The following is a 20,659-nucleotide window of genomic DNA, read 5'->3' as shown; positions in this document are numbered from 1 at the left end:
AATGCTCACCATTGAGGAAGGCTCATGAGAGGGCCCCTGTTATTTTTTTTATTGCTTGTGCGCACACACAAGTGTATGTGAACAAAGGTTCCTGGTAGCAAAGGTACATGAAAGAAATGCCCGCAGGACACTGTCATGCAGAGCTTGGTCCTGGGAACAAGGCAAGAGCTGCCAACACTTTGCTCCCTGAGGATGAAGAGGTCGGTCTCCCCACCTCAGCACAGGGCCAGGTTTCCAGCACAGCCCCAGGGGCAGAAAGAAATGCTCATTCCTCTACACCCTGCCTAATGGAGCAAGCACCAACAATCAGACAACGATCAAAGTCCTTTTATGTTTCCCATGATCATCTCTGCAGCCCAACATGTGTTGACACATGGGTCCAGGGGATTATCCAGCATAGTAAATACATTCCCAGTTAGCCCTGCTGAACCATCAGCCTGATGTAGCAGATGCTTTCTTCATTTTCCCCTTAACATACAGCTTCACTGCACGTCAGCACTGCGCTGCTGTGCTCTACCTCGGACAGTGCCCAGGATGAGGCACTGCAGGACACTTCGGGGAAAAAGCATTATACCAAATGCATGTTTAAATGGCACCTCTGATCTGACAACAGATCTGCCTGCTAACTCACACTGGGCACTGAGCGATTATGGTACAAGTTCACAGTGATGCTGCACTCACCAGTGCTATAAATCTGTGGACAGAATTTACTCTAAAATAAATAAAAAACCAACCACAAAACAAAAAAAAAATCCCCCCCCCCCCAAAAAAAAAAGAAAGCAAGCTGAATTTGTAGTGTATTTTACAACACTCAGGGAGAAAGAGGAGAGACAATAAATCTGGGAGCTAGTAGCCACAGCAACAAATTGCATTTCTCCTCTGGATGGCTTTTCCCCCCCCAATCAACAGCAATTACCGGGCACTTTAGGGTAATATAGCAAAGTTATGTTTCTTCTATGGCAAAGTTCTTTTCACAAGACTAATTTATTCCACATCTGCAAGGTGCTGATTCATTACAGCACATTACTGGGGGTCTGATCATGACAGTCAGTGAAAACACAAAGAGAAAAGCCCTGGACAGAGCTCATCCTGCTCTGTTGTTTTTTTTCTGATACCAGTTAAGAGCCCAGCACACTGCACTTGGAAGAGATGCCTTACTGAACTCTTAGGAACAGGGGAAAGGAAGCAAAGATAAAAGTGTTTGGGGGAAGCAACTGGGGGTGAAAGGAAATGTAGGCTTATACCTGATGTCAGTCTCAATAAAGGCTGTGGGTGAGAAACCATGTACATGCTGCTTGAAAAAATAATAATAAAGGAATAGCTGTGCTTCCTTCTGCGCTTCAAACACTGCCTCCAAACCATTTCAAATTCTCTCTGTATCGCTGCAGTGCTATCAGGTCTAACAAGGGGCTAGGAATCTGGTTTCCATAGTGTTTATCCAAAGGAACTTTTTGAAGAACCAAGGTTAATTTGCTTTCAAAACATCCCTGTGAATACATCACAGATCACCTACCTCCACCCATTAAAAGACTAGTTCAGCAGTGGACAAGGTGTAACACGTATTGCTCTGTCCTAGGGCATGGTACAACCACTGAAGCATCTTGCCATGTGCTTTGCAAAGGGCTTTAACACAGAAGCTAACGTAGAAGGACAGAGTAAGGACTAAACCACACGTGGCAGGGCAGACCCTCCCAGCTCCGATTTGACCCAGCACCTGTCACTGTTGGATTTTAACCACATTTGCTTTTGCTACCTTTTAGGCCCTCAAGGTTTTCTGTTTCCAAGGGAATGACCTTCAGGTGCCAGGCTCCCAGCTAGAACTGACAGCGTGACAGCACGCCACATGCAGGTGCATTCATCTAGCCAGTGGGAAAAGCAGTGTGAAATCCTGCTGCCCAAAAAGGAGATTTATCGCCCCTGAAACAAAGTCCCTCCAAGACTGCACAGCTTCCAGCACGCTCTCAGCAGGCAGGGTCAGCTCTGCAGGCTTCAAGTAAGGCACTGCCTGTCCTAATGAGAAGGCAGAGGTGGTGGAAAGAGCCATCTCCACACCACATTTAGTTATTAAAGTTGACAGAAGGGATTTGTTTAATTTTCTAAATATTTTGCAGGGAAGCTGAGAGTTCATCTCTGTGTGAACCAGGAGATGACTTCCATACAGGATGAAGAGCTTGTGCTCACATTCAACAGCAATCATGTCCTGTCCATAACTTCAGGGAGCATGAGACATGCAGTGGCTGGATGATACACCAGAAGGTTATCTAGCATCACCAGTGACAGCTTGATGTGCTACTTTACTTTCCTTAAACACACTCTTATGACTGCCTCTGAATCCTATACAGCAGCTATCTCCTCCTCCCACAATCTCAAAACATGTGTAGAGCTAACAGGACACACCATTCATCCCTGTCCAAATACACCACTTGCTCCTCTAACCATGTAAGACCATGTAGGACAGACCACCTGGAGGTACCTTGTCTCCTTACTGGCGGTACACACACTGGATCATTCAAACACAAGCTTCACCTAGTTTTCAAAAACCTCCTTCTTTAGCCAAGACTACCAGAGTGGATCTCTCATTTCTGCTGCCTTTTATTATAATGGCTTGTTTTCATGCTATGTTTGTCAAACACTGTGATTTTCCAGAAAAAACTTAACACTAGCCTAGTTCAGTGTCCTGGAAATACACCCAACTTGCTAATATAAAGCATAAAGGCAAACACAGAAGCCTCTTCCCTGTTTGAACAGTCTCTTCAAACTACATGCACCCAAGCAATATTTTTCTGCCAAAGTAATTCACTACCTCTCTCTCCAAAATTTTTTAGACTGCTTTAATCTAGAGCCAAAGCACCCTGCCCTGCTGCTGCTGAAATTAATAGATGTTTCACCATTACATTCAGTGGGATGAAAATTAAGCCTTAAGAAAGCCAGACAACCACATTGCAGTCCATATTCATGTAGGAAATACTGCAAGCAGAATTTGAAAGCACCTTACATTTATCTTTGTACTGCCTGTGCTCCATCTGCATATAATTGCTTATGTCTACAGATGCTGCGATGCTCATCAAAGGATATATTCTTACCCACACTAGGTCTCTCTTTCAACTGGCAGGAAATTCTCCTTGCTTTACAATCTATACACAGCCATTTAGCATTTAATAATTCAGATTGTAACACAATATTTGATGGAAAATAGTCATTATGGATTTATAACACAATGCAGGTAGCTGAAGTACACAAATTTCAGCATTTCAGGAAATGGGTACTATTTCCAAACACAGCTAATCCTATAATAAACAAAAAAAATCCATAGTATTATCCATAATCTTTTCTTGCTGCATGCATCTATGGGTTTTGGTTGATTTCCTCCCCACTCTTTTTAATGCTCAAACAACTGAGTTATAGCAGAACATTCTTCTACACTATGAAGCTTATTTACATACTGTAAATAACTGTGAATGCTATAAAATTGTGGTACAAATAACATGAAATAATGCCTCAATTTGCAGTTGTTTTACATCAACACAGTTTATAGCAGTGTTTACTGTAGACTTAGAAACAAATAAATAAATAAAAAAACAAAGAGAAAGACAAAAACTTCTCTATTCCCCACAACCCACAGTGTGGCTTCTAACCCACTAACCAGCACTGGAGGTTACTCACCACTTAAATAACATCAAAAATCAGAGACTGCAAATGATACCAGATCCCAACCTGGATAGCGCAGTACAGGGAGAACATGACGATGACCGGGGTTCTATCCCACATCATACACAACCTAATGTCCCAAGAGCTACACACTGCAGTAAATTTGGTGAGAGTGGGGCACTGCTTGGACCTGGATAGATAATGGATCCTTCCCCACATCCCAGACTCCATGTGTGATTCAGGATCAGTTTCTCCCTCCCTGTGCACCCAAGGTTTCCCAGCCATGCTGATATTTTCACCTCTAACTTGTCCATTTGGATGGTCTTGTTGGGGTGCCAACTGCAGGGCACAGGGCGCTTCAGACCCTGACCCCAGCTCTGGTTCCTATCGGCTTTTATAACACACTCCAGGCAAACAATCCTTGTACCCAATTCTTACCCTCCACTTTCTTAAATTGAGACATCCTGGTGGTAACTGTCTGAACTACCTTATTTTTGTCATGTAACCACCAGAAGCCATCCACCTCCTGCGAGTAGAGATGTCTTCTAAGTCCAGCTGACACCCGATCTGACATGTACACAAACAGGATCTAATACTCCTCTCCAACAACCCCCTGCAAATTTGAGTTACTGGTGACATGAAGAAAACCATCACCTTCCTATCTTGAAGCTTAATGTTGGCTCCTAATTTAGATTTCTCTGCCTGTTTGGGGTTTTCGATGAGACAAGTTTCCACAGTACCTACCTGGTGATTTGATCTGCCTTTTATTAAAAAACAAACAAACAAACAAAAACCCCTTTAACACATTAGAAGAGCTCATGGGGATCATTTTGGGCTGTCAGCAGAGCTTAGCCAAGATAGGCTATGTATAATGGCAAATCTCATAGTCCACTAGCTACCAACCCCCCAGTCAAACAAACGTGTCAAATTTGGGTACTCCCTGGAACAGACGGGTCAGGAGGAAGATTTCTCTAAATTCTTTTTTCCTCCTGGTGTATCAGAGAGCCAGAATAGAGCCTTGAAACAATGGAGTGCAATTTTCTCCTTCCTTTAAGCACGCACTAAGACGTAAATAGTCATTTCCAAGAGCTTAAAACCCCAGGGAAGCAGATAATAAGCAATTACTCTAACCAGATAGCACTGATGTCTAAAAATTAATTTCTGTGCTAACATCCCACCTCTGAAGTTTTAAATTTCAAAGCAGAGCATCTTCTGAAAAAGATACACAGGTGTACAATTATGTTTCCTGGACATCTGTCTCCATCTACTCCAGTGGCAGATTTAACCCTGCCTACCTGGAGCACGGGCAGCCCACGATAGCCTTTCCTCCACATTCCCCAGGCACATGTGCCTTCAGACAAGAGCTACTGCTGAAGTATAAGGCACTACAATAATCAAAATGAATTGATCTTGTCACTGCAGCATTCCTGACATGCTTATCCAGCTCTAGATTTCCTTTTTTATCTCTGCCGGTATTTACAAATCAATTTCTTTCAGAGAAGGTTGCTCTTTTCCTCAAGATCTGCTCAAGCACTGAGCTGTCTAGCATCTTCAGAAATCATTGAAATGGGACAATAAACCCATCAAAGTCAGAAAAGTCAGGAACACAACCACAGGAACCTGGTTCCTCCAAGCAGCTCCTCTGTTCACAAGGTTTAGCTCATAGGCAGCAGTGCTAAAGCTTACACTGATGCTCTAGGGCCGCTGGTGCACAGGGAGATGTTTCACTTTCATGGCTTCACACCACAAGAATATTCCTTCCCCTTTCTCTGAATTCAGAGATGTCATCCATAAGAATGACATCAAGTCTTAATGGCAAATGCTACCTTCTTCCACTAATATTTGTCAGAAGAGCAGTTACAGGGTTTCATATACTATGAAATCATAGGACTTTTTACTTCAGCCTATATAACTGTTAAGAATAACCAAAAGAAGTGAAGCGAAGAAGCCATCTTTAACAGCAGCACTTTGGGTTTACAGTACTATTAGTTGGATGTTATTTATAATAAATGAGCCCACCATGGTCAGTCTTTCTTACATCTAGGGTCCTCTGAGACATCTACAAATATGCCTAAATAATCATTCCAGGCACCCAGAGACACCTTTTATAATTATTTGCTGTCATTCTTTGAAAGTAAAATACCGAAAATAAATATGGGATATCTACATGTGGATTTAGTGCCTAGCTTAATAAATGCTTACATTTGGAAACTTGTTCCACAACTACTGTGTAATGCTTAAAAGAGAGAAAGGGAAAGCTAGCTAATTTGTAGGAATTCAGTAAATATTCATTGACAAATATCTATTAATTTGTGATATTCTGGAAAAAAAAAAAAACTCAAAACCAGATCCTCTACCAAGGCACACCCTATTGTTCTACTCCCTGCTCCTTAACATTCGCCACTGAATGGTATCTGGAAACTGTATTAGTAGTAAGTTTGAGCCCTGAGCCTTATTTTATGTCATTTGCCAAACATTCCCTTATATTTTTTTTCCTGCAGCTCTGAATGTTCTCTGCCCTTCATTTCAATTAATGATGTCATAGATCAGTACATTCTCCCAACAAACTATCAAATTAACTGTCATGTTCTTCCTTCATTTTTTATTCACAGAAAGGAAGAAAAAATAACCACAGCAAACTGATGCACTTAACTCTTTATGATTTCAAATAAAAGCCAGAAAAATGATGGTAATGTTTCGCTAGTCCCACGGTTTAGCCAAAAAGCACACTGTACATCTTAGTTATGTCATGTTTTATTCCTCAGCCTATGAAGATGCTGGAGAGTGATGCATCTAGGGTCAAAAAAACAAAATGAGAAGAAACTAGCAGCAATCTGAAGTCAGAGATTTTTCTGTTGCTTAACTTAACACCTCCACAAATAACCTTGTTCTTCTCTCTCCTCTTAAAAACAGAGACGCAACACAAGGAAATAAAAAATGCCATATGAAGCTTTTATTTCCAAGTCTGTGGAAGTAGTAGTTTTTCATCTTTAGCTTTCACAGTTATAATCCCTGTCACGTCCTTTCCCTGCTGGCTGTGGGTAGCTGATTGACAAGGTGCTGTCTGCATTCATGCCACGTTGGAGAGCGGGTCAAATATTGCCCCAGACAAACAGGCTGGAGGAAATTTCCCCTCAAGACCCTCCATATTAAATATTTACAGATACTTTTTCTCATTATTGGACTACCAAGGACAGAAAAATGTCTACCGGGTGATTCAAACTTTCCACCACCTCTTTTCCAGCTACTCTTTCTCCCTCTTTGAGCAACAGTCCCAACCTGTCCCCTTCTGCACCCTTTCCTTGTCCTCACTTTCCCTAGGCTTCCTACAATCTTCTCTCCAGAATCTCCCTCATAAAATCTTCCATTCAGCATCATCCTTTCCACCTCCCACTCTACCACATTTTGTTCATTTGTTTTGAAGGAAACTTTGGGCTTAATGAAGTTAAAAAACAGTAATAAAAAATATGTCAACAACTAAACACACTCCTTGGAATAAGCAATGGTAAAGAATTTGTTGCCACTAACAAACCCACAACAGATCTGTTGCAAATTTGCACCAGCACTTTCCAGGGCATTCGTGTTTGATGGGGAGCTGCATCCATTTGCCCCACAGCTGAACTCAGCCTAAGGGATGCCTCTGTTGCTCACGATGACAAACACAAAACCGTGCTGCTGGGCTCTTCTCCAAAGTCAGCAACCTCTACAGGCTCCCATGATTTTATCACCTTGCTTCGTGCTTGAGCAATGCCCGGCAGAGCAGGACCCCAAGCCAGGAGCAGGGCTTCCCAGGGCCACCACAACACACACACACCAAGCTACTGCGTTGGAAATCATCTCCTCCACAGCACTGAGATCAGGCAGTCACACATCCAGTCCCACACAGGACCATATGCACAACTCTTCCATCTACACATGCAATTTCTTTCCAGACCATTTCATTCAGTTCTGTCAAGAAAGGATCTGAAGGCTGTTAAGGAGCCCTCTGACCTGCCCCGCCCCACTGCTCTAACTAGTAATGCACAAGGAGCTGTTAGGTGGTTAGGGTTTGGGGCTGTCCTTGTACATTAGCTGCTCATGAAATTCAGAGACATTCCTTTGAGCTCTGCAAACAGACCTTAATGAGAAAGTCTATAACCAGGACAATGGTGAGGATGTGAGAGAGAAAAAATAAGATGGATTAGGAGTGAAGACAGAGAAAATGAAAGAAATTATATGAACTGCAAAACAATGCAGAGTAACGTCGCTTCTGGGTGTCCCACATTAACCAAGGCCAGGGAAGAGGAGCCTGTTCCTCTCCTGTGCACCTTCCCAGGCATTGCAGCAGCCAGGGCAGAGTCTCCCCTCTGCTTCCAGGATTCATTCAAACCCAGGATTTCCTCTGCGGCATGTTTCTTTCCTCACTACGTAGTGTCCAGGACCTATGACACAATTTGGAAGAGGGGAGGAGAAACGTGCTGAAGGGTTTCTCGCCATGATCTGCCCTCAGCTGAGTCCACAGACAACAAAAGTAGTACACGGACCTGTTTCTTCCTCATTATACAAAGGGAAAGAGTTGCAGCCGTAAGTCAAACCTCATTAAGTTGCACTCCAAGGACAAGCTTACCTTCCCAACGGCTCCTCAAAAACCCACTAGAGGAAAATGCGAGATGCAAGTCACAAGTTCTCAGTAGCAGCGCACACCTTCACAATTAAGACTGTAGCACAGGCAAACTCCAAAGCAAAGAAAAGGTTTGGTCAATTGTCCAGTGCTTGTGCTAAGGGAATAGGAGGCACAGGATTAACTCCATAAAACACTCCACCAGCTCCAGGTAATGGTCTTGGCAACTGCATCCTGGATGGACAACCAGACTAACCACAACATCACAGCAGTCCACACAGACTGCTGGCATAATTGTGGCTGAATTCCTGAAATCAAACACCTGGGGACCCTTAGGGATTTTTCTTCTCTTCAGGGCTCCTAGATCCAGGGGAGAAAACCCAAAAGTAACATGGAGATTAACCTGACAAGCTGAATCCAGAGATTAAAGAAATCTTAGTTTCTAGTACCAGAGGCTGCGGAGGATAGTTTTAACTATCATCCCTGAGGACTCCAAATAGAGATGCAAAAATATGAATGCGTATGTTTAGGAGAACCTTGCTTGACTTCTATAACGTTGTGGGCAGGCAATACTACAGGGTCTGGCCACAACCACGCTGCACACTCTCAGCACTGACCTGTTGTGGCAGTACATCCCGCCCCCCCATCCTGCCAGCAGGAAACAAAACTTCTCCAGGAAGGGAGAAGGGGAAGGAAACCCTGGAGGCTGCAGGTTGAACTTTGAACTGGCCAATCGAGATGCGCCAGGTACACCGAGGTGACCCTCCTAGCCAATAGAATTAAATGACCACAGGTCAGATTCGACAGGGGTATAAACGGGGTCCCGCCGGAGGACATGTTGGCAGTCCTCCTCGGAGCAGCGGGTCTGCAGTCGGGGACTCCCCCTCGGGCTAGGGCACCGCCTGAGGTAACTCTTTGAGGGAGAGAGCCCTCAGCTTTTAGGTGAGTGATACGCGCGTTTTGAGCCATCACTTTAAATCTTGGGAATTCTTAAGTCAGCCGTGTAGTATTAATTCTCTTTACATCATTGAGCCTGTGATTTTATAGAATGTTATCGGACTTCTAACTAACTTTTGCTGAAGAATAAATCTGAGTTTTAACACCTGTTGGATTTGGTTAGTCGTGCATCCGTAACACCTGCGTTCCACTTTGTCTAGGGAAATTGCCCACCATCATTGTGCTCATTCCAATTACAATTGCCTTTCGACTCTTTTTTTCTTTAAGGAAAAGCAGGTCTGAAATCTATCACAGATGCTTCATGGCTATACACTCATTATTAGTTCTCCTGCTTTTTAAGGGCCATGACTCACAAGCTGGGTTGTCCTCTGCACACTGAGAAATGGGCAGAAAGGGCCATGAATCACTCCAGGCACCATTACCTCTTGCAGTGATTGAGTAATGGGACAGAAGCACAAGGAGCCAACCTTTCCTCAGACCGCAGAGAGGAATTCGTTGCTGCTGCTCAGGAGTTGCCACCACTTCAGTCACCCACTGAAAAGGAACAGACATAGCAGCAGCATTCCCCCAAAGCTCCTGGTGGCAACTATCGCAATGCAGAACACAACTCTGATGCCCTATTCCTTCTTTGTTCCAGATGACACCCAGCCATGATCTCCCTAAGTACCACCTCCATGAAGTGGTAGTGCCAAAGGAGGCTGTCACACCAGCTGCCAGTGAAAAGTGGCAAATATTTTTCCCAGAGCTGACAGATTTGTTATGTGTTAAAAGATTTTTAATTATACCCCTTTCACAGCCCCAGCAGTGGCACATGAGCCTCTGTTTCCCTCTCGTGGCTGGTTTGCCTGTAACTGAAGCACCAGGACCAGAAAGACCTCTCAGGTCATGAAGTCCTATCATTTTTTATTGGAGACAAACACATTATATAAGCCCTTTAATAAATGTTATCAATCCCGCCCATAAAAACTCGTTAGGTTAATGCGGTGCTATTTTTATTAAAGCTCAGAGAACTTGCGTTTAACAGCAATTACACTGTTTAAACATGAAACAACTCTAAAATGATAGAAGCCAGAGCCTGGTATCGACTGAGATTCACAGCCCCAAACATCATCTCTCAGAGTCACACTGACTTTTTGGTTCTGCAATTACACCCCCAACTTTTCTCAAGAGTGACAGTGATTCCACACTCTCAAAGGATTCAGATCTGCTCCTGAGTGAAGGATTTGACTTCCAGCTCTCAGCTTGTTCTGCACAGACTCCCCTGAAGCCCTACAAAATTCAGATGGAAGGCATTCCCACATCTCCACTCCAGCACTCAAAATGGAACGGCATTGTCCCCAAGAGGATCAAGTACTGAAGCGTTTGACTCAGTGTAACTTGTTACTCACCAGCTAACAGCATGAGAAAAACAGTGGTCCTACAGCTAAAAGCTGCCTCTTCAATAAGATTTATGGATAAGCTGCAACTAAGCTAAATTTAAACAATGAAGCACCCTTTGTGGTAAGATGTCTTTAGGGGCAGGGGAAGTTCTTGCATGCACTGTGGGAATTTCATCTCTGTCTAAACTCTCTAAAGAGAGTCAGTCAGGTGGAGGTGAGATAGCAGCTTCAACCAAGAACTCTGCACGAAGCAAAGGGAGATTTTTTCCTTCCTGCCAGCACTTCATTTCATAAAGTGGTGCATACGGTAAGTCAAACTGAAAAAAGAGAATTCAAAGACTTCATTCTGGTTGCCAACAGCAGAAAACAAAGCTCCAGCTCCTTACCGTTTGCTATTATATGTCAGAGAGCCACCAACACTGCAACCATAAAGCATCAAGTGTCCTCACTTCTTTTCTTTCTGGAGCAGATATCCCTATTCCTGCAGGGAGAGGATAGGACTCATGAGCAAATTCAGGTTAACTCTTCCATACTCCTATTTCAAAAGTCAAGAGCTGTCCTAGAAAGCAGAAGACGAAATCCATCATCTCTCTGAACATCCGACAGGAGACCAGCAGAACTAGCATTTAACTGAACTCCAAAAGACATTAGTTTCAATAAGAATTTCTTTTTTCATCAGCATGGACCTCTTGTAAGGCTGTTCCCATATTCTATTAATCTCTTTAAAACCTTCATGCTCAGCAACCTGGCAATTGTCACACGTATTGCACAACCAAGAAAACAAAAGGCCATAGTTTAAGTAAAGTTGGTGCTGAGTCCTCATTAGTCAGGTGTTGGCAGGACTTTATTAATGGCAGTAATTAGTAGAAAAAAAGTTCAGTGGTGGCAGTGGAAAATTCTGCCACTTAAATATTCATTATTATCGACTCCTCCAGCTTCACGGTGCAAGCTATCTTATTAGCTTCCTTTGGGCCAGCCTCTCAGGTCAGCTCTGCTGGTATTGTTGAAGGTGAAAGGCTGGAAATGTTAAACTTCTTTCAGAAGTCAGCAGAATTATTATGCTAAGACAAATGACCACCCCTCAATTCTCTGAGCATCCCCTTCAGTTCTCCAGGGCATCAGGGCAATCTGAGCATGGCTAACAAGTACTGCTCTTCACTTTAGCCTTTTTAATTCACAAACAACAGTAAAGCAGTAAGGAAGACAAAGAGGAAAATAAAGCACTGATCGTAGCAACAATCACTAAGAATAGAAATACCGCAGATCCATAGTGTGCTCTGCAATTGTCTAATAGGACTGATTAATTAAGATCAGCAGAGAAATCTGAAAAGTTCTGTAGCGAGGGCCCTTTAAACTCAAGGTGGGAAAAGTAAAAAATCTAGGACAAAATTCTCAGTAAGTTCTGTCTCCATGGATGTTCAACTTTGAGACAGTTAGGTCTAGATTGTCAGAGCAACCTGAGTGCTTAAACATGCCGAAGTCCATGCGAAGTAGAGGCACAAGCCCTGGTGAACCAAGAACCTGATGTCTGTTTTTCAAAGTGATGCTCCCATGGAGCTAACTTTTACCTTGCCCCAGCTGTAGAAGATGAAGGCAGCTCAGAGGCACTGTGGTTTGGTGAAATCCTTTGGCTTTCAACTGACCAAGGGTCAAATGCTCTGCAACAGAAGCAATTCTACCTGAAATCCTTTGCAGTCAGTATCTCAGTTGGTCCATAGTCTGATACATGTCATACACATTAAATCCATGACCTCCAACATATTCAATATACAGGCACTCCAGACACACGCACTGAAATTGAAATATCTACTCTTATTCCACATACCCTGGGACTTCTGGCCATTTGCAGCTTCCCCTTTGAAGCATGCTTCTGCTCAACAGCACACAACCTAAGGCCAAGGACAGAGCCCATCAGCTACAGCAAGATGGTATTTGTCGCCTCTGGTTTTTGTTTGTTTTGGTTTTTTTTTTTTAAAAAGCCCCCAAATGTATCAGCTGACAGTAATTACTGTATCAGCATGAACTTAGCAAATTCTGTCAGCTGGAGGACCTTGGAGTTAAATTCTACTGGTGCAAAGCATTTTTGAGATAAGATCTGTGATTCTGAAAAGGCAGCCAGGTCCTCTGTGGCTTTTTCTCCTACCTATGAACCTGGGACAGTGCTTTGCTGTGTCCTAGTGGTGCTGTATATCATAACACAATAGCTGTTAAGTGCTAGAAGAGCTTTAGGCTGGAGGGGGAAAGCATAAACCTACAGAGAGTTTTATTGCTTAAAGTAAGTGGTAGTCTTAGTGTGGCACTTGTAAAAAGAGGCTGAGCAAATCTGACCTTTCTACAGTCTCATAATTTTAACTAAGATGGCTATCCCAAACCTAGCTAGCAGTGAAGTAAAGCAAGCTCGCAGTACACTGCTACGGCAAAGAGTGATCGGCTCAAGAAAGATAGTGCTTATTAGAAAAGGCCAGACTAGGGCTATTTATAAATAGCTGCAGAAATGTGGTTCTTGCAGAAGGTGTTGCTGCTTTAAGAAGCCTTCACAAAAAACACAAAGGCATTGGGTGAGATTATTCCATTCCTGGAGTTGAAATATTTCCACAAATCTAGCTGATTCCACATTTTACCCTTAAAAGTCTCCATATCTGTGAAAGGATTTAAGACAAAGCAACTCCGTTTCCCATTGTATTAGGCGTCCTGCAATACTTTTCTACTTGTTGTTCTGTTTGCAATAGCTTTTTGCCTCCATGGTGCATAATCTGTTCTCATTTGTACCTGTGCTTTCATCTCTGTTAAATGTGGTCTGTAGTAATATTCTGACTTTTTGGTGGAAGGTTGGTTTAAATGAAATGTAAAAATAGGAGAGCTTGGAAATCCACATGGTTCTAGCAAATGAAAAAAGGAGCTTTCCCATTGCCACTTGGGCTGGAAAAGCAATGCTCCCTGCCTGGCATTAGGCATGCAGAGCACTGGCAGCAAAGCTCCCGAGACACCATCTGTGCACATAATAAAGAGCAGTGGGATTTTTGTAACATAAATGATTGAATTTACTTTCTGCTTCCCTTGCAGTGGGAGTATGCCAGCTATTAAGTGCCATAAGAACTTGCCAGACTACCTTTGAATATAAAATTTATCTTCTCTGATTCATGCCCTCTCCCACCTCTGCAAGTAAAGCTGGTGCTGCTATAGGAAATATTGTAGTCATTTTACTCAGGCAAAAGTAAGTCTACCTACCTGTCATATCCACTTAAGTTAGGAGTGTCGTTGTGAACTACAGAAATCCTGAACCGCTTCATTGACAGTGGGACAAACTTAGACTGACCACTGGGTCTTAACACCTTAACACCTCTCACAAACCTTTTAAATTTTAGTACCAGTCTGAGCCCAGCAAGAAGGCTGATACGCAGTGCCATCCATCTCTGTCATGTTATGAGCTTCTGGCCCTTGGTTTATTCCAGCACTTGTCTATCACTTCTCAAGTAAGAGGGGAACTCTGAATCTCCAACATTGGCCTGTGTTTTTCTTCTATAAGTAAATAAATCGTATTTGTCAGCCACATGCATCACCATCAGGACCAGAAGCACTCCCCAGTAAAAGCGCCCCTTGTTAGATCTGTTTTCATTGGATTATAATGCCAAATTTTCTACAACGTTAGAATTTTATATGTTGAGTGCCTACATCAGGCTAAAGAGGTTTGAAATAGCTCAATCAAAATGAGTCAGGTATTTCATAAAACAAGAGAAAACAAACAAACAAACAAACAAAATCATTCCTATGTTAAAAATATAACCAAACCAGGTAGTGATGCTTTTGCTGGGAGCGTTAGAGCATCTCATCTCCCTGGCAAGGACGTGAAGTGCTAGCAGGGAGCTTTTAAACACAACCATGCAATTAAAGATGGTCATAATGTGTATGTGCACAAGGCAACTGTACAAACCAGTTTAATTCTGGCCTCTTCCTAACTCTGTTATGCTTGACTTTTTGCTCTCCTAGTATCTTGAATGTGTTGTTCGTATGGTTATATAAACAAAACACAACCCAATTACGCCCAGGCAAGTCTTTTAAATTTTATGGGACTGTGGGATGTATGTGGTGGGAAAACTTAGCCTGTACAAACTGAACAACAAATAGAGGCAGCAGGAGGAAGAATAGCAGCTGTAGAGTAGAGGCAGTCCTCGTCGGTGCCACGCATGGGAGTGCCATCTCACCGAGCCCCAGGCTGCACCCTCGGCAGGTGCAGGATTCAAGAAGGAAATAATATGCTGAGTACACAAGATCTGATGTTGAATAGAAAGGACAGGAATATGTCCCATGCCTCTGAGTGGAAAAGCCGTTCGAGTTGTGCTTAAGCAGGACTGCCAACTAGACTGGCCGTGGGGAGCGGAATGGAGGTTTTCAATAAGCTGCAGCATCACCTTTACGGCAGCAGTGCGCATGGTATCCATGCTCCTCCAACTCCAGGCCACCACTAGCTCTCAAGCTAAAGATTAGCTGACAGTAATGTGTCAGTGGAGGCAATAATCACGGGGATAAGTACAAGCACACTGTTGAAGGAGCTTTGGGAGGACAACCCGCTTTCCCAGAAAGAACTTTAAATCCACTATGTTAATAACCAATGAGCAAACTTGGTATGAATAAGCAAACTCAGCGCTAACAGAGGTTTCCTCCCATCCTACAGTCCCTGAGGCTGGAGCAGGAGATGTGAAGACGCGTTGCCAGCTGGGACCTCTAGCTGACTCCCCTGTGCATGGCACGGCCCTGGCAGCGTGGAGCAGATGTGCCATGGCTGCCCCAGGCTCCAGGCTTTGGCATGAGAGCTGAAAGAGCAGCACAGACGTGGCCAGGGGTTGTACAACAACAGCGAGTCGTGCAGCTGATGCTGTCCCTGATTTGTGATAAATCGGCTGAATTGTGAGCTCCTTTTTGGTTTGGGGAGAGGAAGGCAAGGGGAAGCAAAGACATAGAAGAAAAGGAAAATCAGCCCAAATTTTTGATGGCCCACAAAATCCTAAATGGTTTGCTCTAAGGACACCTGTGGGACACTTCAGGCAGACACTACCACGAAGGACAGGACAACTGGCCTATCCCAAGGTCTCATGGTTTTCTTCACTGCAGATCTGCACAGCTGGAATTTTCCAGCCTGATCACCAAGCTAGAGACTGTCCTCAGGGAGTACCGGTCATCAGGAAAGTGCAGCCAAGGTACCCACAGCTACATGCAAGAGTTAGGAATAGAAAAACTGTAGGGTCTACCCACTCTGAACTGCTGACAAGATCCCCAGCTCACAGGAGGAGCAAAATCTTGACAGGGCAGAGAGGACAAGGTGCACTTGAAACCTGTCCAGTTCTGTATGACCTGCATACTGATGGGTGAGAAAATGTTCACTTAGAGAATGTAATGAGGGACACAGAAGATCAAAGCTTCATCTGGGACTCAGAGGCAGTAGGACTTACCAAGTGCTGCCCAGCTATATGCTGCTTTTGTTTCAAAGCCCATCTCTCCAGCCAAGAGCCAAGAAATATCTTTTTTCCATGCTTGTCCCAAAAACTGCTGCACCATGGTCATAACTGATATGCACACACGGACCAGTCTCCTTGCCTTGGGAAAAGACCTCTTTTTTTCTTCTGCTAAACCTAGCAGATCACCAGCTCTCCCCTCCCCTTGCCCACAGCAATCCCAATGCTTGGTAAATCCAGCTCCGCACAGGACCCCGTAGGCAGGCCTGATTATGCTGTAAATAAAGATTTATATCCACAGTGAAAGATTTCTGAAGTGCAAACAAAAAAGGCTACTTCAGCTCCTGTTAAGCTTCTGTCCCTGTTAAGCTTCAATGAAGAGCATTAGCACTCCTGTACATGCTGGCAAATGCATTCTTTCCTCGCAGTATCTCTGCTTGTCTCCATTCTTCTACCCTTCTCCTGCCCATTACCAGCCCTGACTGACGTTTTTTGCACTTACTTCATTACTGCATCTCCAGAGAGTTAGGGGGGGATGAGAGGAAAGGAAGAATGAGAAAAGGGAAAAAATAATTATAACGGGATTTCATCGACAAGCAGAAAAAAAGGAAGTGTCCCTCTGGGTTTGATCAATAATGCAGCACTTGTTATCTTGATCTTCTTAATAAACCACAAGCAACCCAGATATATTTCTATCTGTGAATCAATTCTTTGCAATGTTTCTATCACAATATGGCAGTACATGCAACCACACGAAAATAAAATGGAATGGGCTGGTTTATTGATTGTCCAAACAAGAAACCTTGTCATTTGCATAGATTATCAGCAGAGAAGCGCTGCCTGCTTTGCTTCTGTTTAATTACTTTTGCTTTGTTTCAGACTTTCTCCCTCCCCCACTGGGGCCATATGCATTACTAGGCAACCCCCTATGCTATATCAATGGCTAAATCCTTCCAGTTTAACCCCAAAGATGTTTGCTAAACCTGCAACAGGAATGGCTTCTGTATCTGTGTCCCCTGACAGAGAAACACTCCAAGGCACTGCTTTTATTTCTCTTAGTCAGAGGTGTTGGAGGTGTCGCCACACTTCACAGGAGGTAAAACTGGCCCAGAGTTCCTTGCCCCAGAGAAAGTTTAATTATACAGCTAATTATATGGCTGAGTTTGCCTCCTTTCACCTCTTTTTTGTTCCTGTCTTGGTGCCTGCCTGCAAAGTTCATCCTCTCTGACCCATCACTGTGCAGGCTATGACCACCCACCCAAACCCATGCCAAGCAGCAGTAATTGCTGGGCTGGGATCAGGCTGCAGAGTTCTCCCAGGCTGACCTAGAAAGCAGCTTTGTGAAGCTGTGCTGACCCTCACGACAGCTAACCCATGAATAAAATTCTCAAAGGCATTTTGTGTTTGGGTATTTTCAGCTCCCTGAGGTACCCTCTAGATCATGGCATGCCGGGACCTGGTACAACAGCATGGATGCAGGGAGCAGCCTTTGGTGGTCCTGGCCTCAGAGAAGGGCTCCCCACAGCTAACTGCCAAGTGACCTGCAGCAATGCACCCCATGTTAACCACACAACAAAGATACAGACACCCATTCACACACAGTGTGTCCAGTGCCAAGTTATACTCAGACATCATCTATCGGTAACCAAAGAATGCTTTTATCACCCTAAACTGAACTCCAATGTCTTTTCTTTTGCTCTTTCAATTTTCAGTAATGCCTTGAGCCTTCTGTGAAGGAAAATTGTCTTCTGCAAAGGAAATTTAAGAATAAACCAAGTAATTCCTTCAAGATTTGACCAGTGAAGAAATTACTAATTTTCAGACTTTTTGACTGTCTGATGAAAGCAACAAGCATGGAAAAAGCAAGGTAACATCTCATTGTCTATCAATTCAGATACTGGGCATAATAATGTTTCCTGTGGGTCTGGTGGATTCATGCTGCAGCTTGCATTGATCAAAAGAAGGTCCTAAAGTAATTCCCCACCTTTCTTAGGTGTTTACCATAGATATAACTACATTTTGAGAAGACAGCCCGTGAATGTATGTAGATGAGCCCCCCTTCCCGCTGAGCCAGCATAAAATCTTTCAAGAAAAAATGTAATTAAGTTAGACTTGTGAACGATAATGAGTTTCTATTACACCCTGCTGAGAGTAGCAGCAACATCTGAAAATTATTTTTCGTTGTCTACAACCAAGCAATAGCTCCTTTATTAGAAACAGGGATGGAGCTGATAGCTTGGACTGTTGCAGTTCCAAATTTACTTTAAGACCAAACACTTGTGAAAGACGATGCTGTGGATTAAAGCTCTGTAATATTATACAGGGATAATGGAGCTCCACTCTAGCAGGACAGTGCTGGAAGTCTTGGAGACCCTTTCCTTTCCAGTGGGGTACAGCTTGTTAGCTGCGCTGTATCCATGCCCGCACCACACAACAGCCTTGATCTGGCTCTTCCATCTCCTGCAGCCACCACTGACTGGTGCCATGCGGATGCGTGTAAGAAGAGGACAAGCAGTGAGATGGCCCTGGGACTGGTGCTGCACTTGCTGCAGCCTCTGGCTCAAGGGTGTCGTGGTTTAACCCCAGCCAGCAACTAAACACCACGCAGCCGCTCACTCACTCCCCCCCCACCCAGTGGGATGGGGGAGAAAATCGGGAAAAGAAGCAAAACCCGTGGGTTGAGATAAGAACAGTTTAATAGAACAGAAAAGAAGAAACTAAGAATGATAATGATAACACTAATAAAATGACAACAGCAATAATGAAAGGATTGGAATGTACAAATGATGCGCAGTGCAATTGCTCACCACCAGCCGACCGGCACCCAGGTAGTCCCCCGAGTGGCGAATCCCTGCCCCCACTTCCCCGTTCCTATACTAGATGTGACGTCACATGGTATGGAATACACCGTTGGCCAGTTTGGGTCAGCTGCCCTGTCTGTGTCCTGTGCCAACTTCTTGTGCCCCTCCAGCTTTCTCACTGGCTGGGCATGAGAAGCTGAAAAATCCTTGACATTAGTCTAAACACTACTGAGCAACAACTGAAGACATCAGTGTTATCAACATTCTTCGCATACTGAACTCAAAACATAGCACTGTACCAGCTACTAGGAAGACAGTTAACTCTATCCCAGCTGAAACCAGGACAAAGGGCTTGCTGAGTCAGGGGCAGCGTCTCTCTAGCATGGGAAGCCCTTTGTGATTTTTCCTCCATACAGTTTTGCTAAGTCAACTTTTTAAATTTAATGCCAGGTTTTTGTTTTGTGGTGCCCTGTGCCCAGGAGCTCCACACCTCAGCAATCCACCACCTGAAGCAAACCCTTCTTTGGGGTTTTCTGAACCCGCTGTTTTAGTCTGAGTCTGCATGGGTTTAGAAGAGGCAGTGAACCTCTCTTCCCAATTCAAACCACTTCTGATTTTCTCGAGCTCTGTCATAATCTCCCCTCCACCTTTTCTTTTCCAGGTTGGACTCCTTGGCCCCTTTGCTGTTGGTCCCTGGGGAAAATCTGCTCTGTGCCCCTTGCCCAGCCTTGCTGGACATCCTGAAGCAGGGAGCCAGACCCGGCTGCTGGGCTCGGAGGGAGATCAGCAGTGGTTTGCATAGTGCTGTAACTGTTTTGTTCTCTGCTTATTCCTTGATAATTCCTCACACTTGATTCACCTCTTTGATTACTCTTGAGCACCAAGCTTACACTTTCTTAGGGTCTCTCTATTATAAGACCAACATCTCATTCCTCAGGGCACCAGTCAGGTCAAGGACCATCAGAGTATACATACACATAGATATATGTATGTATCTTTATATACATATACGGTTAACACTGTTCTGTTTTTTTCATCATGTGCATACTTTATATTCAACTACATTGAATGTCATCAAGTACTGTATTACCACTCGCTGTTATGAGGTCTTTACACTCAGCCCTTGTTCACTTTGGGAGTTTGGGTTTTTTTAAGAATGAAATGGAGAAAACATAAACAATCTGTTGGTCCTTGCAATGCAGGAGAGGGGAGTTTTTTTGTGCATAGAAGTAACAGTTCATCTAGGACCTCAAATGCATCAGGATGAAAACCTCTCGTGAATTTTATCCAAGAGAGTTCATTGCCTTAATCCTGGATAATCCATATCTAATCCTTTTTATAATCTTACTCATCTACTTGCCTCAATAGTTTTTCACAGCAGGGAGTTTACGTTTCATAAGGGGAATATTTTCCTCTTCCTTTTTTGAAATGAGTTTTACTATCATAGAGGTTTCTCTTCTTCAAGCGTTCTTCATCCGAACTGAAAATAAATTACCTCTTTCTGATGCCATGCCTTGTAAAGGACTAAAGAGTTGTTTTGTTTCCCAACAGAGTTTGTAATCCGGGTGGCTAATGGCTGCTACCAGGTATATTTTGGACCCAGGAATAGTCACAGACCCCTGAAACCCACAAGTATCAAACACATACTGAATAGAGTAGGTATATATTCAATATTGAACAGAATATATTTTATCAATCAGAAGAAAAGCAGTCCACAGTGTCCTATAATGGTGCTAAAAGAGTATATTCAGGGCTGGCCGTGATGGAGAGAGACAAGAAATCCTGTCTTCTAGATGGTGTCATATGGCACAATGACATCTTCCA

Source organism: Harpia harpyja, chromosome 1, assembly GCF_026419915.1.
Source record: "Harpia harpyja isolate bHarHar1 chromosome 1, bHarHar1 primary haplotype, whole genome shotgun sequence".
Classification (NCBI taxonomy): domain Eukaryota; kingdom Metazoa; phylum Chordata; class Aves; order Accipitriformes; family Accipitridae; genus Harpia; species Harpia harpyja.
The sequence above is the reverse complement of the archived record's forward strand: the minus strand, read 5'-3'. Positions refer to the sequence as shown.